Source organism: Mauremys mutica, chromosome 1 (assembly GCF_020497125.1).
Source record: "Mauremys mutica isolate MM-2020 ecotype Southern chromosome 1, ASM2049712v1, whole genome shotgun sequence".
In the NCBI taxonomy this organism is placed as follows: Eukaryota; Metazoa; Chordata; order Testudines; family Geoemydidae; genus Mauremys; species Mauremys mutica.
The window spans coordinates 538,819-552,314 of NC_059072.1; the positions used below are offsets into that span (position 1 = coordinate 538,819).

A 13,496-nucleotide genomic window follows, 5' to 3' on the forward strand; every position below is an offset into this window, starting at 1 on the left:
GTGCATCGTGCCCACTGCCCACACACAGGGGTGCACTCAGGGGTGTACGGTGCCCACCACTCACACTCAGGGGTGCACCGTGCTGACGTGCACACAGGTGTACTGTGCTGACCCATGCATAGGGGCTTTGGGGGAAGCAGGGCCTGATGGGAGAGGTTTAGACCCCCCCCGACTCTGGGCGGCATCACAACGCCGAGCAGAGCCCCCCTCCCCCCACCCCCACTCTGCTCGGGGCCACCCGGCACCGCCTCGGGTCCCTCTCGTGTGTGCAGAGGGTGTGTGCGAACCAGACGGGCGGTGTCCTGGGCTGATGTGCCCCTGCGTGTTCCCAGGCCCCTCCACAGGAACCCCCACCTGGCTGCTTTGGCGGAGGGGGCTCAGGCAGTGCTCCTGCTCCGGCCCCCTGCACGGTGCCCAGCGTTTGTGAGAGGGTGGCGCCCCCCACAGGGAGCAGGCCCCAGTGGGCCCGGGCTGGGGACGGCCAGGACTTGCCCTGTGCACCCCCCCCCCACCAGGCAAGTGACACCCCCTGGCCAGAGGCAGCTTTCACCCCGAGGTGTGGGGCTGGGGCTGGGGGGCAGAATGGGGAGCTGCTGGGCCAGGTGGGGCTGGCTCCCAGTGGGGAGGGGGATTCAGAGGGAAGGGCACCTGGCAGCTGGCTGTGCCCAGGATTCCTGTCCCCGCAAAAGGCAGCCAGCTCCAGGGCAGGGGTAGTGTTTCTGAGGGGCACTGGGGAGGGGGTGGCACCTGCTGGGTACCCCCCAGGAGATCCAGAAATTCCGCCCCCCCGCCCAGCTGGCTTTGAACTTTCCTTCCTTCTCCCTCTCTCCTCACACATACTCTGGTTGCCATGACAACACCTTAAACTAACACTCGGCTCCCCAGGCTGTGAGGGGGGCTGAGTTTGCAGGAGAAATTTATCTTTCTTGTTCCTCTCCCGAATCCCCTCCGCCCCCACCCCCAGCACTCCTCGCTCGCTCGCTCGCTGGCTGGCTCGCTGGCTGGCTGGCTCACTCGCACGCTGGCTGGCTCCCGGCGCTCGCTAGCGCTGCTATGGTTACTTGGGCCCTGCCATCCTATCCCTGTGCCGTGAACAGGCTCTGCTCCAAAGGTAAGAGCTGTGCTGGCCCTGCGGGCACAGCACCGGGATCGGGGGCTCGGGCCAGCTCCCGCTGCCCACCCGGCAAACTAGCCACAAGTGGTGTTTCCTCAGCCAAGGCATGGGAGGAAGGTGGGGAGCCCTTCAGAACTAATTAAACACAGTGGGCGTAATGAACAGGGGCACGGACAGAGCGGGGAGCGCATGTGTGCCCAGGTGGGTGTGCCAGGGAATAGCCATCGTGTTTGCACGTGTGGGAGTGTGGGCACAAGCGGCTAGAGGCTGTGCTTTCACAGTGCGTGTGCCAGGGGAGGGGGGGCATGTGGGAGTGCTTATGTTGGTGAACGGGGGACATGTTTGCACAGGGTACATGTGGAGTACGTATGCTGGGAAATACGAGTTGTGCTTTCACATGGTGGGAGTTGGTGACTAGGGGCTGTACTTTCACGGGGTACACGTGGGAGTGCATGCGCTGGTGAGTAGGGGCCATGCTTTCATAGCACATACACATACACGCATGTACTGGTAAATAGGGCCCGGGAATTAACAGGGTACATGTGGGAATATGTGCATTGGTGAATGGGGCTGTGCTTTTATTGGGTACACATGGGAGTGTGCGTGCCAGTGAATAAGGGCTGTGCTTTCACAGCGCACACAGGAGTGTGTGTGCACTAGTGAACAGAGGCAGTTGTTTCACAGCGCACACATGGGAGTATGTGTACTGGTGAGGAGGGGCTGTGCTTTCACAGGGCACACATGGGAGTGCTTGTGCTGATGAATTGTGGCCATGCTTTCACAGGGCACATGTGGTAGTATGTATGTTGGTGAACAGCTGTTGTTCTTGCACAGGGCACACGTGGGAGTGAATAGGGCTGGTGAATAGGGCTGTGCACAGGAGAAGCAGCAGAGTCTTTTCTCAGGTGCAGGGTGTCCTTTGGTGGCTGTGTGTTACTGAGTGTTTGCCCTTGTGGGTTGTGGTGCACACATGACCGCCCATGCTCACTGCTGGTACATGTGTCTGTGGGTAGGTGCCTATGGTGTCATTTTTCCTGTGAGTGTAACAGACTCCCTGCGTGCCACACCATCGCTTGCCCCAAGTGTTCCAAAATCACGGGCAGGTCCACAAACGTGGGAGGTTGTTCCAGTGGAAGTGTTGGGACCCTCCTATTTGCCTGTCTGATTCTGACCCTTCCGGCTGTACTCGGGTCTCGCTTTGGGCTTTTCTCTGCATGCGCGTGGGCCATGCTAAAGTCGAGATTCTCCTGTAATTGCCTCCTTGTGGAGCTGGGCCAGGTGCAACACAACGCTCGGCTAAATCAGTGGAGTTGTGTGTGGGCGTATGTTTGTGTGAGCATGCATGCATGCTGTTGTGTGCACATGTGTGAGTATATCTGTAATCAGACAGGAGTGCAACAACGGGGGTCCCAGGCTTTCCCCTGGCCATAGACCAACACTACTGCAAATTCACTGTCCCGGTCTCTCTGGGGAAGGGGAGGGGAGAGAGGTCCCAGCCAGTCCCCGTATCTGTGGTGGGAGGGGATGCGGGAGAGGTCCCAGCCAGTCCCCATCTCTCTGGTGGGAGGGGACGGGGGAGAGGTCCCAGCCAGTCCCGGTCTCTGTGGTGGGAGGGGACGGGGGAGAGGTCCCAGCCAGTCCCGGTCTCTCTGGTGGGAGGGGACGGGGGAGAGGTCCCAGCCGGTCCCGGTCTCTCTGGTGGGAGGGGACGGGGGAGAGGTCCCAGCCAGTCCCGGTCTCTGTGGTGGGAGGGGACGGGGGAGAGGTCCCAGCCAGTCCCGGTCTCTCTGGTGGGAGGGGACGGGGGAGAGGTCCCAGCCGGTCCCGGTCTCTCTGGTGAGAGGGGATGGGGGAGAGGTCCCAGCCGGTCCCCGTCTCTGTGGTGGGAGGGGATGGGGGAGAGGTCCCAGCCGGTCCCCGTCTCTGTGGTGGGAGGGGACGGGGGAGAGGTCCCAGCCAGTCCCCGTCCCTCTGGTGGGAGGGGAGTGGGGAGAGGTCCCAGCCGGTCCCCGTCCCTCTGGTGGGAGGGGACGGGGGAGAGGTCCCAGCCGGTCCCCGTCTCTGTGGTGGGAGGGGACGGGGGAGAGGTCCCAGCCGGTCCCCGTCTCTGTGGTGGGAGGGGACGGGGGAGAGGTCCCAGCCGGTCCCCGTCTCTGTGGTGGGAGGGGACGGGGGAGAGGTCCCAGCCGGTCCCCATCCCTCTGGTGGGAGGGGAGTGGGGAGAGGTCCCAGCCAGTCCCCGTCTCTGTGGTGGGAGGGGACGGGGGAGAGGTCCCAGCCAGTCCCCGTCCCTCTGGTGGGAGGGGACGGGGGAGAGGTCCCAGCCGGTCCCCGTCTCTGTGGTGGGAGGGGACATAACATAAGAACATAAGAACACAAGAAAGGCCGTACCGGGTCAGACCAAAGGTCCATCTAGCCCAGTATCTGTCTACCGACAGTGGCCAATGCCAGGTGCCCCAGAGGGAGTGAACTTAACAGGCAATGATCAAGTGATCTCTCTCCTGCCATCCATCTCCATCCTCTGACGAACAGAGGCTAGGGACACCATTCTTACCCATCCTGGCTAATAGCCATTTATGGACTTAGCCACCATGAATTTATCCAGTCCCCTTTTAAACATTGTTATAGTCCTAGCCTTCACAACCTCCTCAGGTAAGGAGTTCCACAAGTTGACTGTGCGCTGCGTGAAGAAGAACTTCCTTTTATTTGTTTTAAACCTGCTGCCTATTAATTTCATTTGGTGACCCCTAGTTCTTGTATTATGGGAATAAGTAAATAACTTTTCCTTATCCACTTTCTCAATATCACTCATGATTTTATATACCTCTATCATGTCCCCCCTTAGTCTTCTCTTTTCCAAACTGAAGAGTCCTAGCCTCTTTAATCTTTCCTCATATGGGACCTTCTCTAAACCCCTAATCATCTTAGTTGCTCTTTTCTGAACCTTTTCTAGTGCTAGAATATCTTTTTTGAGGTGAGGAGACCACATCTGTACACAGTATTCGAGATGTGGGCGTACCATGGATTTATATAAGGGCAATAATATATTCTCAGTCTTATTCTCTATCCCCTTTTTAATGATTCCTAACATCCTGTTTGCTTTTTTGACCGCCTCTGCACACTGCGTGGACATCTTCAGAGAACTATCCATGATAACTCCAAGATCTTTTTCCTGACTCGTTGTAGCTAAATTAGCCCCCATCATGTTGTATGTATAGTTGGGGGTTATTTTTTCCAATGTGCATTACTTTACATTTATCCACATTAAATTTCATTTGCCATTTTGTTGCCCAATCACTTAGTTTTGTGAGATCTTTTTGAAGTTCTTCACAATCTGCTTTGGTCTTAACTATCTTGAGTAGTTTAGTATCACCTGCAAACTTTGCCACCTCACTGTTTACCCCTTTCTCCAGAACATTTATGAATAAATTGAATAGGATTGGTCCTAGGACTGACCCTTGGGGAACACCACTAGTTACCCCTCTCCATTCTGAGAATTTACCATTAATTCCTACCCTTTGTTCCCTGTCCTTTAACCAGTTCTCAATCCATGAAAGGACCTTTCCTTTTATCCCATGACAGCTTAATTTACGTAAGAGCCTTTGGTGAGGGACCTTGTCAAAGGCTTTCTGGAAATCTAAGTACACTATGTCCACCGGATCCCCCTTGTCCACATGTTTGTTGACCCCTTCAAAGAACTCTAATAGATTAGTAAGACACGATTTCCCTTTACAGAAACCATGTTGACTATTGCTCAACAGTTTATGTTTTTCTATGTGTCTGACAATTTTATTCTTTACTATTGTTTCAACTAATTTGCCCGGTACCGACGTTAGACTTACCGGTCTGTAATTGCCGGGATCACCCCTAGAGCCCTTTTTAAATATTGGCGTTACATTAGCTAACTTCCAGTCATTGGGTACCGAAGCCGATTTAAAGGACAGGTTACAAACCTTAGTTAATAGTTCCGCAACTTCACATTTGAGTTCTTTCAGAACTCTTGGGTGAATGCCATCTGGTCCCGGTGACTTGTTAATGTTGAGTTTATCAATTAATTCCAAAACCTCCTCTAGTGACACTTCAATCTGTGACAGTTCCTCAGATTTGTCACCTACAAAAGCCAGCTCAGGTTTGGGAATCTCCCTAACATCCTCAGCCGTGAAGACGTGAGAGGTCCCAGCCAGTCCCGGTCTCTGTGGTGGGAGGGGACGGGGGAGAGGTCCCAGCCAGTCCCGGTCTCTGTGGTGGGAGGGGACGGGGGAGAGGTCCCAGCCGGTCCCTGTCTCTGTGGTGGGAGGGGACGGGGGAGAGGTCCCAGCCGGTCCCCGTCTCTGTGGTGGGAGGGGACGGGGGAGAGGTCCCAGCCGGTCCCTGTCTCTGTGGTGGGAGGGGACGGGGGAGAGGTCCCAGCCGGTCCCTGTCTCTGTGGTGGGAGGGGACGGGGGAGAGGTCCCAGCCGGTCCCCGTCTCTGTGGTGGGAGGGGACGGGGGAGAGGTCCCAGCCGGTCCCCGTCTCTGTGGTGGGAGGGGACGGGGGAGAGGTCCCAGCCAGTCCCTGTCTCTGTGGTGAGAGGGGACGGGGGAGAGGTCCCAGCCGGTCCCCGTCCCTCTGGTGGGGACCAGATGTACAGATTATGTCAGTCTGTGGCAAGGCATCATGGGAAATGTAGTTGAACTTGGAGGTAATTTTTGTGGTCCTGCCTGTGGCTAGGCCTGGTGGGAAAACAGGGGGTGAGTAGTAGATAACCAGTGCCCTTGGCAGTCCTAGGGGGAGATTGAAGGGAAGGCTTTGTGGGCAGAGGGAAGGATAGCTCAGTGGTTTGAGCATTGGCCTGTTAAGTGCAGCGTTGGGAGCTCAATCCTTGAGAGGGCCATTTAGGGATCTGGGGCAAAAATCTGTCTGGGGATTGGTCCTGCTTTGAGCAGGGGGTTGGACTAGATGGTCTCCTGAGGTCCCTTCTAACCTTCTATAATTCCTTGGTGCAGTGAAGGGCTCAAGGTGTGATGTGAGCTCTAGGACTGTCCTTCCTCCAGGCATCCGCTCTTCTCTGGGTTTGTTCTTCCTTTGTGCATTTCTTTTTCCTCTTCAAGTGATCGCACATGTCCATTCCGCTTCAGGGGTGTGTGTGTCCAGCACACCAAAGTCAGGTACCCACCAGGGCAGCACATGCATCATCTGCACACTCATGCCACTAGCTGATTGTAGGAAGAGAGGAGCTGCCCTGACCTCCCTCAGTTCCTTCTCACTAGCCATGATCGGTAGTTGAAGCACGTGTGTCACACAAGTTTCCGTTTCTCACAGAGAAAACGTCTTTACGCTGCTGTTAATAGTGAGCATAGTGGGTTTAGCGTTCGTTTTAGGTAGTGCTCGCTTGGCTTTTTGTTTTATTGTTTTGATATTTCAGCTTTTACTTCATGTCATTGACACTTGGGATCAGGAAATGCCTACGTCCCTGGATTTTAAATGCTGCTCTGGCTGTAATTAATCTCTGCCAGTCAGTGATCCCCACCTCCGCAGTCTAAAGTGTTTGGGAGAGGGGCCTGTTTGGGGTAAGCGCCTGATCTGCAGGAGGTTCAAGACTAGGGCCAGGAAATCCAGAGATGTGATGGTTTGGCACCCAGGAACGGAAGTGGCACTACATCAGAACTCAGCTACTCGGTACGCAGAGCCACCGACTCCGCTATGCCTCAGAGTGCCCCTCTGCACAATGCGCTTCCGGGGACTTGAGAAGGAAGCTTCATTCTCCATCTCTGGTGCTGCGCAAGAGACAAAAGTCAGACAATCCGCATTCTTCAAAGCCTAAGAGACCTTCCTCATCAAGGAGACCCCAGTCCCTGGCAAACTAGGGAAATAAACCTGCTATAAGGTGGGTGCATGATTGACAGTCTAGCTGGAAGGGTATATTGAAGGGACCTCAGGAGACCATAGACAGTACACTTACAACATTTGCAGATGATACCAAGCTGGGAGGGGTTACAAGTGCTTTGGAGGATAGGATTAGAATTCAAAATGGTCCTGACAAACTGGAGAAATGGTCTGAAGTAAATTGGATGAAATTCAATAAGGACAAATGCAAAGTACTCCACTTAGGAAGGAATAATTAATGGCACAAATACAAAATGGCAAATGACTGCCTAGGAAGGAGTTCTGCAGAAAAGGATCTGGGTGTTATAGCAGATCACAAACTAAATCTTAGTCAACAGTGTAACGCTGTTGCAAAAAGAGCAAATGTCATTCTGAGCTGTATTAGCAGGAGTGTTGTAAGCAAGACACAAGAAGTAATTCTTCCGCTCTACTCCATGCTGATTAGGCCTCAACTGGAGTATTGTGTCCAGTTCTGGGTGCCATGCTTCAGGAAAGATGTGAACAAATTGGAGGAAGTCCAGAGGAGAGCAAGAAAAATGATTAAAGATCTAGAAAACATGACCTACAAGGATAGAGTGAAAAAATTGGGTTTGTTTAGTCTGTAGAAGAGAAGATTGAGGGAGGACATGATAACAGTCTTCAAATACGTAAAAGCTTGTTATAAAGACCGTGATAAATTGTTCTCCTTAGCCACTGAAGGAAGCACAAGAAGCAATGGGCTTAAATTGCAGCAAGGGAGATTTAGGTTAGACAACAGGAAAAACTTCCTAACTATCAGGGCAGTTAAGCACTGGAACAAATTACCTAGAGCAGTGGCTTTCAACTTTTTTTCATTTTTGGACCCTTAAAAGATTTCGAATGGAGGTGTGGACCCCACTGTTCTAAGGAAATGACAAACCTACCAAGAGTTATGAAAAAGAGAGGGTAGCTGCGTGGGTGTGCAGGTAGAAATGGTGCAGGGGAATTAATGTAAATTGCTGGATATCTTGCATGCTTCAAGGCCTGGTGGAGTAACTCTACCAATTAGTGAAGCCATCTTGGAGCCTACAAAAAATGCGACAAACCCTGGCATCTCTTCCACCCATGCTGAGAGAACAGAGGGGAGATACCAAGCACCATCCCAAGGTCCCAAGTACTTCTACACGCAGCCCACCTTTGTTCTTTGGTGGCGACTGCACTCAACAAGAAATCACATCACGGATGTTCCAAATCTACCCCTAAGGATAAAGAGTCAAAAAAGCTTGATTTTTTTGGTAGAAAAATTTATTCATGCTCAGGGTTACAATTTAGAATTGCAAACTACCCGGCTGTCTTTACCAGGGCACCATCCGAGCAAGCTCGTGTTTGGGGCAGCAGATTCTACGGGGCGGCTTCCGCCCAATCCTAGGGCGGCACAGCCGCTTTTTTTTTTTGTTCGCTGCTCCGGCCACCCTGTAGGGGGCGGCGATGCAGAGGATGGGAGCACCCTGCAGCAAACTCGGCAGGGCAGCCCATGTCCTTCCCTCCCCTCCTCCCCCCTGCTTTGCCGCTCCAGCCGCACCATTTTTTGGTTGGATTTTTTTGGCTTGGGGTGGCAAATAAGCCAGAGCCGGCCCTGGTCTCAACCAGATATGATTTCTCCATGTGGGACAATATGGCTAAATTCATCGACAACTGCTAGACAAGGCTAAGCAAGAATATCAGGCCATGCTGAAGGAAGGTTGTCCGGTAGCCAGAGCCTTGCCTCAGTCAGCTGTGGATGGTGCAGACTCTGTGCCAGGAGTGACCACATCGGCGGTCACGATGCGACACTCCTCTGGGCTGCAGCCTGGAACACCAGCTAAGAGCCAGCGGATGAGTGAAGATTTCCCAGTGGAGGGTGCTAGTTTGTTTTGGGGAAATGGACAAAGCGCTGCATTCCCTAGAAGGCTCTAGGGCAGCTCTGAAGTCTCTGGGTGTTTACACCGGGGTCCTAAGAGGAAGCAGTTTCATCCTCAGACTCAGCAGAGGTACCAGGGCAGCCTGAGCATATGAAGAGGTGCCATAAATCCCAAAGAGCAAGACCTTGCCAACTCCTCCTCTTGCAATAGCTCCATGGGGATAACCCATGGCAGCTACACAGTCTATCTGACTCCTTAGTCAAGGCCAGCGTACCACCTTGTTGGGATCGGATCTCTCTCCTGCCCTCTGGCAGCAGGTTGTCCCGCTTGCTAGGTGCTTGGAGCCATATTACCACTGATTATTGGGTTCGGGTTCTATCCTGCAGCTTGTCACTGTTCCCCCACGCCTCCCAGTTCCCTGTCCCTTTTCAGGGACTGGTCTCCCAGGCCTGCTCTCATTCCAGAAGTGCAGTCTCTTTGCAATCAGAGGCTATAGAACCGGTACCTCCTCAGCACAGGGGGAGGGATTTTCCCATGTCAAAGTCCAAGGGAGGCCTCAGACCTATTCTCGATTTGCGAAACCTGAACAAATACATAACAAAGAGAAAGTTTTGCATGATTACCCGGCCTGTGTTATCCTGTCCCTAGATCCCGATGACTGGTATGCTGCCCTCAACTTAAAGGATGCTTACATACAGCTGGCCATCCTCCACAGTCACAGGATCATTGAGGCAAGGGCTCCTTGTGGCAAAGGTCTATTATCAATTCACAGCCCCCCTGTTTAGTCTGCCCTCAGTCCCTCGAGCCCTCACAAAGTGCATGGCAGTGGTGGCGCTACCTCTCAGGAGCGCAGGCAGGCAGGTGTTCCTGTCCTGGGTGACTGGCTGGTATGAGGATGATCCAGGTATCAGGTGGAGATCAGCATCGAGCAGATCCAGTCCCTCTTTCGTTCCTTGGGCCTGTCGATCACCAAGGACAAGCTTCCTGTGCAAACAGGCTTCTCTCCAACCAAGAGAAGCAGAGCTCTGTCCTCCTTCCTGGACAGCATTGGTTCTCTGACCTCTTGAATCTTTTCATCCAGGAGCCCATGACTCTTCCTCAAGTCACAGACATAATTTCACAGAACCACAGCCAGCTGCTGCAGCCCAACCCTTCCAGCCTTCATCTGACAGCTGGGATGTTCAGTGGTTACCAGTTCAGAGTTCCCGAGAGGTTCAGAACATTCTCCTAACCCACAGAAAGCCATCCCCCAGGTCTACCTTGGTGTGGCCCAGCAGCGGGGTCCACCTCCTGTGCACTGTTCTCCTTGCTTATTGGAGCGTTTACACTACGTTAAAGTAACGGGGCTCTCTGAGGGTGCAGCTGGTGGCAATTGCTGCATTCCATCCACTACAGAGGGTAGGTCTGTATTTTGCAACCCTATCACTGTATGATTCTCAAAAGGATTGGACAGGCACTTTCCACTGGTAGAGACCTCACACCTCCATGGGGCCTGCATTTGGTTCTCTTGAACCTATGGCTCTGGGTTCATTTCTGCCTCTCTCCACGAAAGTAGCGATTACTTCCACCAGGAGGAGTAGCTGGTGTCACGGACTCACAGGTCGTCCCCACTCTTGGCCCTGTGTGGTCCCTGGGGAACCCCCTTCAGTGAGACAGCCCTTCTCTGGGGTCCACTTTCTCTCTCAGGGTTAGGCCCCTCCACCTCCTGGAGCCGCACCTCTCTGAGCCTTAGCACACCTGTCTCTCGCCGTGGGCCCCCTCAGGGAGTCCACTCGCTCTGGACCCCCGGGGCCTCCACCCCCAGAGGGAATAATGCAGCCCTGTTCCCTAGACTGGAGTGACTCTCAGCCAGCGTAAAACAGGAGGGTTTATTGAGCATCAGAGCAGAGCACAGGAAACTCTCAGGGCCCTCAGGCCTGGCCTCCCTCAGCCCAGCATATCCAAGTCTCCCCTGCATCCAGGTGGGCTCTGCCTGCTCCCCCTCCCCAGCCCAGAGTCCCCCTGCTTCCCAGCTGGGCATCTGAGATACCTGGCCCCAAGCCCCCTCTGTCCATTGTCTTCTGTCCAGGTAAACAGGGTCGCCTGGGCCTCCTCTCCCCTCTTCTGTCCTCTGGCCCCTCTGGCTGGAACCGGCTGGTCAGGTCACCGGGGTCCTCTCTTCGCAGCCCATTGTCCTCCCACTGGCCAGACCCGGCTGTGACTCCTGAGCTGGGTATCCGGGTCACCAGGTCGCCAGGTCACCAGTTGCTGGGGTATCCATTCTCCAGGCCACTGACCAGGGTCCCAAGTTCCATCGCCGGTCCTCTGCAACAACAAACTCCCTCTCCCCTCACCTGGTTAAACCAGTAACACCCAGGGAAACTGAGTCCCCCCACCTCTGCATGAAAACCATTGGAAAAACAAGGGAAAAACAAGAAAATCCCTCACTTCATCACAGCTGGGCTTTGGGCAGACCCCCATATACAACTTGTTAAAACGACAAGTTATATTTATGTCCACATCCTAAATTTCTGACTACAGTGGGCCAGGATTTCCATCTTCATCCATCTATCTATTTACCAACCTTTTTCCCCAAAACCTCCTTCATCTAAGGAGAAAGTGAAGCTTCACAGTCTGGACGTCCACAGGGTTTTAGCGTTGTACCTGGACAGGACTAAGCAGTTTACAGGGACCCCTCAGCTCTTTATTTCCTTCGCTGATCAAATGAAGGTGGCGCCTGTCCTGTCGCAGAGAATACCTTCCTGGATTGCATCCTGGCTTCTGTTGTGCTGTGGTACTGCTAACAGACCTCCACTGGGAGAGTTTCGGCGCACTCTACCAGGGCTCAGCAGTGCCAGCAGTGTTGGACAAGTGCCCATCAGTAGCATATGCAGAGCTGCAACCTGGCCACTGGGGCATATGTTCACTAGCCACTGTGCTCTCTCCCAAGCCTCGAGAGCTGAGGCTAGATTTGGGAGGGTTGAGCTGCAATCGTGGCTCTGAAACCCTTCTCCTCCTGAACTGGTTGTGAGTCATCTAATGTGGAATGGACAAGTGCAGTCCCTCGAAGAATTAAAAGAATTAAAATTAAAATGTGCAACCCATCTCAAAGAACAACAGTTACAAGGCAGGGAAGTAACCACTTTTCTTTGGGCTCTGCCTGTCCTGCTGCTGTGAGGCTGGGTAATGGCAGGCCTTGGGGAGCCTGTGGCCAAGGTGATGGAGTGCACTTGTGTGCACATTTCACATGGCTAGTTATGCCCTGGTGTGCAGCAGCATGTGACTGTCAGGGAGCTGACAGGTTGGGTGTGAATATGGGCTGTGAATGTGTGTGTGTGTGCTGTTGGGAGTGAGCTGGTGAGGTATGTGTGTGTGTGCCTGCATGCCGGTATGTGCATGTGCTGCAGGGTGTGTGCATGAGTGCCTGTGTGCTGGGTTGTGCTTGTGCATGTGTGTGTGACTTTGTGCTGGGTTGTGCTTGTGCATGTGTGCCTGCATGCTGGGTTGTGCATGTGCTGCATGTGTGTGCGTGTGCGTGTTGGATTGTACGTGTGTGTGCATGTGTGCTTCTGTGCTGGGTTATGTGTGTGCTGTGTGTGTGTGCATGTGTGCCTGTGTGTTGGTTGTATGTGTGTGTGCCTGTGTGCTGGGTTATGTGTGTGCTGTGTGTGTGTGTGTGCCTGCGGGCTGGGTTGTGCGTGTGTGTTCATGTGTGCCTGCATGCTGGGTTGTATGTGTGCGTATGTGCCTGCGGGCTGGGTTGTGCATGTGAGTATGTGCCTGCTTGTTGGGTTGTACGTGTGTGTGTGCGCGTGTGTGCCTCCGTGCTGGGTTATGCGTGTGCTGTGTGTGTGTGCATGTGTGCCTGTGTGTTGGGTTATATGTGTGTGTGCCTGTAAGCTGGGTTATGTGCATGTTGTGTGTGTGTGCGTGTGTGCCTGCGGGCTGGGTTGTGCGTGTGCGTGTGTGCCTGCATGCTGGATTGTGTGTGTGTGCCCACGGGCTGGGTTGTGCATGTGCATGTGTGCATGTGTGTGTGTGTGTGTGCCTATGTGTTGGGTTGTAAGTGTGTGCCTGCATGCTGGGTTGTACGTGTGCGTGTGTGCCGGGGGCTGGGTTGTGCATGTGCATGTGTGCTTGCATGCTGGGTTGTACATGTGCGTGTGTGCCTGTGGGCTGGGTTGTGCATGTGCGTGTGTGTGTGTGTGTGCCTGCATGCTGGGTTGTGCATGTGCTGCGCATGTGTGTGTGTGACAGGCAGGGCTTTGTTAGCTGAGCTGAGTTAAAGGTTCTTATGACAGCTGTGTCAGGTGCATGCGGAGCTGTCAGTCCCAGTAGGAGCTGGGGGTTGGAGCAGGAGGCACTGGGCAGGCTCTCTGGGTTGTGATTGCAGACTGGACCTTCCTAGTCTTGCAGTCAGTGAATCTCTTCTGAGCTGCTGTGGATTAGAAGGGACCCAGGGCCGTTAGCTGTGCAGCTGCACTGGGCCTGCCACCCTGACTGATAGCAGGGCTCTGACAGAGACCAGGGATGGAGCCATGGAGGGGAGAGCCCACGCAGGCCTGGAGCCTGGGTTTCCTGCTCTCCTTGGGGCGGCGTTATGGGAGAGGGGGCGCTGGCAAAGGAGGTGGCCCCTCTCGCTGAGCTCAGCACGTCTGTGTAGTACCAGGGTGTGGGA

At 54.0% G+C, this 13,496-nt stretch overlaps 1 protein-coding gene across 4 annotated transcripts in view; it reads left to right on the forward strand.

Moving 5' to 3' along the window:
• The first annotated feature begins 869 nt into the window (after nucleotides 1-869).
• SHANK3 (SH3 and multiple ankyrin repeat domains 3) overlaps nucleotides 870-13,496 on the forward strand; it is a 748,791-nt gene continuing 736,164 nt past the window's right edge. For all 4 annotated transcript variants that reach the window (XM_045026870.1, XM_045026889.1, XM_045026909.1 and 1 more), the window contains exon 1: nucleotides 870-1,111. The gene's annotated coding sequence lies outside the window, so the exon portion shown is untranslated. The remainder of the gene's footprint in view (nucleotides 1,112-13,496) is intronic.